Genomic DNA, 8,145 nt, shown 5'->3' with positions numbered 1-8,145 from the left:
AAGATTCTTGAGTTGAAGGGAAGTGATCCCTTTCTGTCCTGGGACATCCTGCTAACTTCAGTGGGCTGGGAAAGCAGCTGCCCATTCTAACAGACGGGATTCTCAGGTGACGCTAGTGGTGAAGAACCCACCTGCTAATGTAGGACACGGAAGAGACATGGTTTTTTGTTTTTCTTTTTATTGTCAAATCAAAGGCAAGTTTAAATTTAATGACTTTGGTATTAACTATACACATGCTAGTAAGTGCTAGGACGTAAAATCTTCTGATTCAGTTGTGACTCCAGACAGGATCCAGAGAGGAGTTCTAAAAATCTCTTCTCTGAGTTTTATGGAGACTTTCTTTACCCTCTTGTGTTAGCCTCTTAAGGCACTGCATCAGCCTTAAAAGGGCAATGGAAAGGGTGAAGGAGACACGGTATTGATCCCTGGTCAGGAAGATTCCCTGGAGGAAGAAATGGCAAGCCACTCCAGTGTTCTTGCCTGGGAAGTTCCATGAGCAGAGGAGGCTGGAGGGCTACAGTCCATGGGATCACAAAGAGTCGGACACGGCTGAAGCAACTTAGCACACACACAATCTGACAGACGGGCTGCTCTTGCCTCCAGATGGTGTCTGGTGTCCTGAAACATGTCAGCGCTCAGGGAGCCTTTAGAAGGGCCCAGCCATCACTTCTGCTGTTGCTCAGTGCATAGAAATGGTTCAGTTGAAAAAAGGTAGGGCTCTAGGAATAAAGTCAGGTCACAGAGAAAAAGAGGAGTATGAAATGGGACAAAGGAAAGATAAAAACAATAGAATTCTCCTACCTACAAAATACAAAGCAATAGCTTACTTGCCTTGATAAAATGTTTTTTTTTTTTATTTTAACTTTGGTTGAATAAATTTTTTAATGTACTTCTTCTACAATGATGTCACCTTCAATGATTACGATAAAGGAAAGTATCATAATATGTGTGAAATGCCTGGCACGGTATCAGTCAATGAACTGTACCGGTTATGCACTTCTGTTAGGGTGGCAAAATTCATCCCAGTTTGACCTCAAGTCAGATACCCTCTGTGAGCTTTTTTGGTTTCATCCTATTTATAATGAAGAAATTTGACACATTTTTCTTTCCCCCACAGAATGTCAGGCCCCACAGCAGCCGGAAAGTAGATTCCCTTAAAGCCTTGGCTGAACCTCACACAGCAATTATCCCTAAACATTGTAGTTGGAGGATTGTTTGGGGGTGTGGGGAAGATAAGCTTTCATAAATAGTTGTTCCAGGTTTGTATCTTTTACCTTAACATGAACAAATGCTCAGTGGCCTGTTGTCACACACATTTCACCCTCCATCCAGGTTATACCAACAGCTAAACTGAAGAGACGGATTATATAGGGGTTCCCCAAGTCTCAGACTCACAAGACCCAGGTCGGAAGAGATGCTAGGGGAATGAGCAGTTGGTTCAGACCACACTGTCCCAGGGCTGCCTGTCTCTCTTTCCTCAAACTCAGCTTCTATGTCACTGAACACAATGCTTATGTTCACTTTGGATCATCATGATCCCTGACCTATGACCTTGAACTCAACCATGCTCTGTATCTGGAACACAACCACAGGTCAATGGCAGGAGGAAAACTCAAAGAGATGGTCAAAGTGTGTGCCACCAACACTGCTCTGGAGCCCTGGTCTGTTCAATATGTGGGTGAACTGAATGAACACAGAACGATAGCACGAGGCTGTCAGATCTTCCTAAACAGACAGGCACCACCATGTATTCAGTGGCTCAGGGGTAAAGAATCAGCCGGCAATGTAGGAGACACAGGAGATGCGGGATCAATCCTCTGCCAGGAAGATCCCCTGGAAGAGGGCAGGGCAACCCACTCCAGGATTCTTGCAAGGAGAATCCCCATAGACAGAGGAGCCTGACGGGCTAGTGTCCTGGGATCGCAAAGAGTCAGACAAGAATGAAGTGATGGCACAAGCACACCACGTTTTCTAGGATATACACATAAACTCTTCTAGTCACTTTGACAGCTGGGAAAGAGCTCTTGTGAGGCTACAGTGACATACATAAGTGAAAGTATGAAATGCAGTGTTTAGTAATATTAAAAAAAACACAAATAGAACAACCCAGACCCAGAGGAAGAATTTAGAAAGTAGGGATATCAGACTTAAGTTTATTCTGAATACAACACGCTGCCCAGCAAAGAGAAGAAAATGACATAACAATAGGATGCAGCAAAAGCACTGAGATGGGACAGAAAATATATTTAAAAATTATTTATTCACTTAGTATTGTACTTTGATTTGTATCCTACAGTTTTTAGGACACAGACTAAACTGGAGAAGACCCAGAGAAGAAGTTCATCACAGTCCACAAGTTTCATGTCCTTCACTTGTGGAAAAGCCTTAAGATCGGTTTAGAGAGAAGATGAGGTGATATGGTTTGTCCAGTAGTCATGTATGCACGTGAGAGTTGGACTATAAAGAAAGCGAGTGGTGAAGAATTGATGCTTTTGAAATGTGGTGTTGGAGAAGATTCTTGAGAGTCCCTTGGACTCCATGGAGATCAAACCAGTCCATCCTAAAGGAAATCAATCATGAATATTCACTAGAAGGACTGATGGCAGAGGCTGAAACTCCAATATTTTGGCCACCTGATGCAAAGAACTGACTCACTGGAAAAGACCCTGATGCTGGGAAAGATTGAAAGTGGGAGAAGAAGGGGACGACAGAGGATGAGATGGTTGGATGGCATCACCGACACAGTGGATGTGAATTTGAGTGAACTCCAGGAGTTGGTGATGGACAGGGAGGCCTGGTGTGCTGCAGTCCATGGGGTTACAAAGAGTCGGACAAGATTGAGTGACTGAAATGAACTGAACTGAACTTTATGACAGCCCGACAGAAATTAAGACCTGCTGGCAAAGTATTTTTACCATGAATATTTTTATACACAGATGAATGAACAATGGGAACTCAGCTGAGATAGTTTTTGGAAGGAGATAGGTCAGTGGTATCGGAACGTATGTAGACAACCCAAGAGTGGCTGCTGAGGGACTGGGTGCTATCAGTGGTGATGTCCACAAACGGTCATGGCCTAGGCACCTGGAAGGCAGGGGCCCCCAAGATTCCATGAACCCCTCCCCCTTCTAGTTCTGTTATGGCAACTCCAGATGGTTACCTAGCATGCTGGGTCCCTCTCCTTCACTCCTGTCTTAGTCTGAGCCCCACACAGCACCTGTGGCTCTGAGCTCTGGCATCTTCAACTTCTCTTTGTGGTTGAGAACCCTCTAGTTGTTCCCAACAGTAAGTCAGGAATTCCGTTTTTGTCATCCCTCAGTGCTGATTAAACCAATGTGATTTTGCTTATTTGAATCCCCCATATATTAGGTATCTCCTCCCCAGCCCTGGCTTCTACCTCTTCTACCACATGTCACCATGGCAGTATGTCTTCCCTCTTTATCGGATCTGAGGGCAGAACGTACCCTCATGGAAATCAACCAGGAGCTTCAGTTGCAGCTAGAAAAGTACAAGCAGGACTTCAGAGACCTCACAGAGAAATTCCTCGTATCCCAAGCTACTGCTTACTCCCTGGCCAATCATCTGCAGAAATACAGTAAGTCCTCGGGGTCATGGTCACCAAAGCAATGAATGATCACTGTCTTCCCTCGAAGAAACTAAGCCTCCAACATTGGTCTCCTTTTCCCTTAGTCATTTTGAATTCCATTCTGACCACAGTGCAGGAAAGGTAGTAGTGTGGCTCTTTTGTCTTCAGTTCCTGAGGTTGGGGAAACTGAGGCACAAGGAGTGAGGCACTTTTCCAAGTTTTTAGTGATGTGTAGGGTGAGATTCGAGTTAAAATTCCAGACAGTGATTCCTGGTGCCAGCACAGGAGTGCCCATGTCTCTCAGGCACATACTAAGCTGCATTGATTGGAATCTTTTCTGTTCTGTATCTGATCCTGCATGCCTCTTGGCTAAACCTCTGAGACTAATGAACTCCGTCAGTTAGAGGTTCCCTGAGGTTTCATTGACAAAGCCCTGTGCTATTTGCACTGGGGTAACGTGTGGTTACACACTGTGAGAAGCAGGGGATATGATTTAAAGGAGCTTAAGGATGAATCTGCTTCTCACTGAAACCGTGGTCTCTGTGACGCCGTCATGACAGGGCCTCCCTGGTGAGAAGGAATCCATGCTTTCTGAGGTGCAGGTTCTCCTTCTTGAGTCCAAGAAAGCCATGTGACTCTGTGGCAAGAATGAAGGTGTTTCTGGTGAAATCAGACAATCTGCACTTTCCCCTCTCTCCCCACTTGAGCTGGTGAAACTTTGGTGATACAGGTTGACCAGGAGTCCGGGGGACCCTGAGTCTATGCTATAAGCTGTGTGATCAACATGAAGATGATAGTAAGTTGGGGGAGATCACCAGCCCTAGTAAAAACTCAGGCTGAGTGTGAGTTGGCCCTTTGCACCCACATCAGCCTGGCAATTGGAATCATTTTTTCCTGTTCAGTAAGAGGGGCCTGGAGTAAGGAAAGAAGTCATGACCAGGGTACATGCACAACAAGGGGATGAGCGGAATCTTGACAACTTGTGTCTGTGTCACTTTCCTATAGTCATTTTCAATGAAGCGATGAGGGAGTCAATGAAAAATGACTGACACAGAGAGACGTAAGAGGTAAAGCCTCCTGTTTAAGAAAGTGAAATGATGAGCTTTGGGGAAAGGACAAACTAAGTTTTATTTACCCCACTCCTTATGATAGTCACAAAATTCTAGGAAAGACATTGTGAGGCTGGTGAAGAAGAAATGTCTCACCAGGACCCTGGTGTGGAGGTCAGGGTCACCTTTCACACCTCAGCACAGTGTGAAAGACGTGGACTCTGGGCCAGGCTTCCTGGGCTCACATCCCTGGTGGGAACCTTTCTGTGTCTCGCTTTCCTCCTCTGTCCATGTGGTGCTGTAATAGGAACTCTTGTTTGAGTTGTAGTGAATACTGAGGAAATCTGACAAAGCTCTGACAACAGTGCCTGGCTCAGTGTAAATACACTTAGTTCATACTTCCACTGTTCCTAATGACACAGGCTTTCTCAGGGTTTGGGCCTATCTCTTTCAGGTCCTTATGGTTTCATGTATTCTATTTCACACCAGTGTGTCCAGGTGAGTTGTATACTTGAGACACTTCTTCGTTACTGAGATCCCAGCATGAGGGAACCAGCAGCTCTGTAGTACTGGGAGGCTTACTGACCCCACAGGACTCGCCACCCAGGCCCCCGCTCAGTGTCTCACCTAAGAGGCTGCAGGTCCTGGTTCAGTGGCCCAGGATTCAGGGTCAGTCTCAGGGGATGTGAATTCTGACTTTGCCAAAAAGTAGTTCATCTTGTGAAGTCGTATTCTGTGCCTAGGAACTTCTCATTCTTCAGCTCTAAAATGGGGAGTCACCTCGGTTCAGATGCTGAGGAATCAGATGTGGAAATCTCTCCATAGAGACTGGGGAAGGAGTTGCATCCACCACTGAGGTGGCCCATCCTCCTACCTTGAAGGCAGTGACCACAGCAGCAAGGCCAGCTTTCCCTGAGGCACTGTCTCTTTCCTCAGATTGTAAAGCATGTAAGGACATCCTTGAATCCGTGTTGGGGGAGAAGGTGCCGGTTGAGGCGCGGAGTTCAGCAGAGAAGCAGGCAGAGAAGCCAACACTTGATGAAAGGTTGAGGTAAGGAGGGCAGGGATATTCATCACAGGCACAGGGCAGAATGTGATAAAATTGGTGGAGAACACCAGTTGGTGAATTATGGACTCAAGTTGTTATTCAGGAAGTAATTTACTTTGCTTTTAAATAAACTAGTGACTTGAATCTCATCATGAAATTCACTACATTCAAGTGAACCAGTGGCACTTAGCTCATTGACAATGTTGTGCCATCGGTACCTTATTTGCCTTTAAATCACAACCGCCTCCTGACTGACTACATCCTGGAATGCTTTCTTGACCCTGTCATTCTTACTTTCTTCCCAATTCACACCAGCTGTACGTGTCCACACTGTATATCTGGCTGTGTGTCATTCACTGGACAGTACTTTGTGTTGCCACATTAAAAATACAGAAAATATTTTGTGTATTTTTTAATGAAAATGGGTATGGCCGAGTGAGGAACTGAAGAGACATCTTCATGATGCAGATTTAGGAAGACATTGATGCATGCATGTGCACTCAGTAGTGTCTGACTCTTTATGACCCCATGGACTGTAGCCCACCAGGCTCCTCTGTCCATGAAGTTTCCAGGCAAGAATACTGGAATGGGTTGCTATTTCCTTCTCCAGTGAATGTTCCCGACTCAGGGATCAAACCTGCATCTCTTGTGTTTCCTGAATTGTCAGTCATGTTCTTTACCAGCTGAGCCTCCAGGGAAGACATTAGGTTACCTTTACAGAAGGACAAGATGAATGGAATGTCACGGAATCTTACAGGAGTACTGTCTGATACAGGGGAAACCTTTGTTTACCTTGTTTGTCTTTGACATAGGCCAGTCATCAGATATGGAGTAGGAAATAGCAACCCACTCCAGTATTCTTGCCAGGATAAGCCAATGGGCAGAGGAAACTGGTGCACTATACTCCATTTGATCTCAAGAGTCGGACATGACTGAGTGACTGAGCCAGTCATCAGATATGTGCCAGAATTCTATTTCGAGGTCTCCTTAGGGATGTTCTCACAGAAATCCCTAACTGTCTTTCATCTAACTCTTTGCCTTTTCCAATTGTGTCTTGTGTTCCACCTAGGACGTGTGACGTCCTAATTCGAAGTCAGGCACGAGAGCTGACCCAGTTACGGCAGACACTACGGGATGGGAAAGATGATTCTGTCCTGCTCAAGCAGCACCTCAAGGACCTCCTCACCCACAATGACCTGAACAACCACCAGGGGCAGGGCTTCCGAGAGAGCCTGTCTGAGGGATACCGCCTGGCAGAGCGCCTTGCCTGCAAGCTCAGCCCAGGTGAGGGGGCCACAGACCCTGAGAGCACTGATCCTCCCCTAGGTCCCCAGGTGATAAGATGAACACCTCCACTAGGAATGTTTATAAGCTTTCCTGTTTCATATCCTATTTGGGGCTATGTAGGAGCAGAATTGTCTTAGTAAGAGGATAGAGGAGAAATGCACAGGGTGGAAGTCAGCGTATCCCAACGGTCTGCTTCCTCCCTGATGGACCATGGCCACTGGGGAAGGAGGCAACATCCAGCCAGTATTAAAGCGCAGAAAGGAGAAGGTGACAGGCAGCTTGTTAGAGTGAATAGAGCCCTAGATGAAGCTTGGAAGTTCCCAGGTTCCATGCTGAGTGCTGTGTTTATAACTGTGTGAGAATGATTGCTTTTCCTTATGTTAGTAACTGTTCTCATCTGTAAAATGGATCAAATAATCTGTTGATGGTAGCTATAGTGATGAAATTTGGGAATATTTACAAATACACTGCAGAAAAGAGAACCCTTCACTTTGTGGTGTTGGATGAGGTACTTGATAGAATTGGACTTGGTGTTGGGAAAATGGTTTAAACCGGAGAACTCACTTTCCATAGGGAGTTTCCCAGTTAACACACAAAAGCTACCTTGAAGAGCCAGGATGTTCCCAGATGGAGGAATGTGGGACGTGGTTGTTCTCCTTAGAGCAAGGACAGCATCTTGTGAGACCTGAGAAGGTTTATAGAGGCTGTGTCTTTGGCAGAATTTGTGGCAGGATGGATGATACATTTGTAGAAGTGGAGATGGGAGGTGGACAATGTGAGGTGATATAAGGAAGAAAAGACAATTTAAATGTTTGCCCAGTTTCAAGCAGAAGGTGTCCTGAGGTTGATCTACCAGTTTAGAAACCGACTGCCTGTTGGATCAGAAATCCATGCTTGGGCAGCTGTTTAAAGACAATGCATTAAAACTCCCGTACAGTACTGCCTCACACATAGATGTTTATGGTTCTGTGACCAGGAGTCCCTGTGTTTTTAGTGGGAGAAGTGACGAAAAGCTGACTGGGTATTTCGAATTTTGTTTGCAGAAACTGATGAAGATGAAGATGAAGTCAATGAACAAGCACAAGAAACACCAACCCCCAGGTGATGATTATCTATCAGTTCAGTTCAGTCCCTCAGTCGTGTCCGACTCTCTGTGACCCCATGGACTGCAGCCC

The 8,145-nt window shown here is 45.6% G+C and overlaps 1 non-coding gene across 1 annotated transcript; it reads right to left on the bottom strand.

Annotated features, from left to right (window-relative positions):
• Positions 1-270: 270 nt before the first annotated feature.
• Positions 271-393, bottom strand: LOC122678596. The gene has a single exon (XR_006336248.1). It is a non-coding gene; the product is annotated as a small nucleolar RNA SNORA26 (small nucleolar RNA).
• Between the last annotated feature and the right edge of the window lie 7,752 nt (positions 394-8,145).

The sequence above is a fragment of the Cervus elaphus genome, chromosome 20 (assembly GCF_910594005.1).
Source record: "Cervus elaphus chromosome 20, mCerEla1.1, whole genome shotgun sequence".
NCBI classification, from domain to species: domain Eukaryota; kingdom Metazoa; phylum Chordata; class Mammalia; order Artiodactyla; family Cervidae; genus Cervus; species Cervus elaphus.
This window is presented reverse-complemented; position numbering and strand designations above follow the sequence as displayed.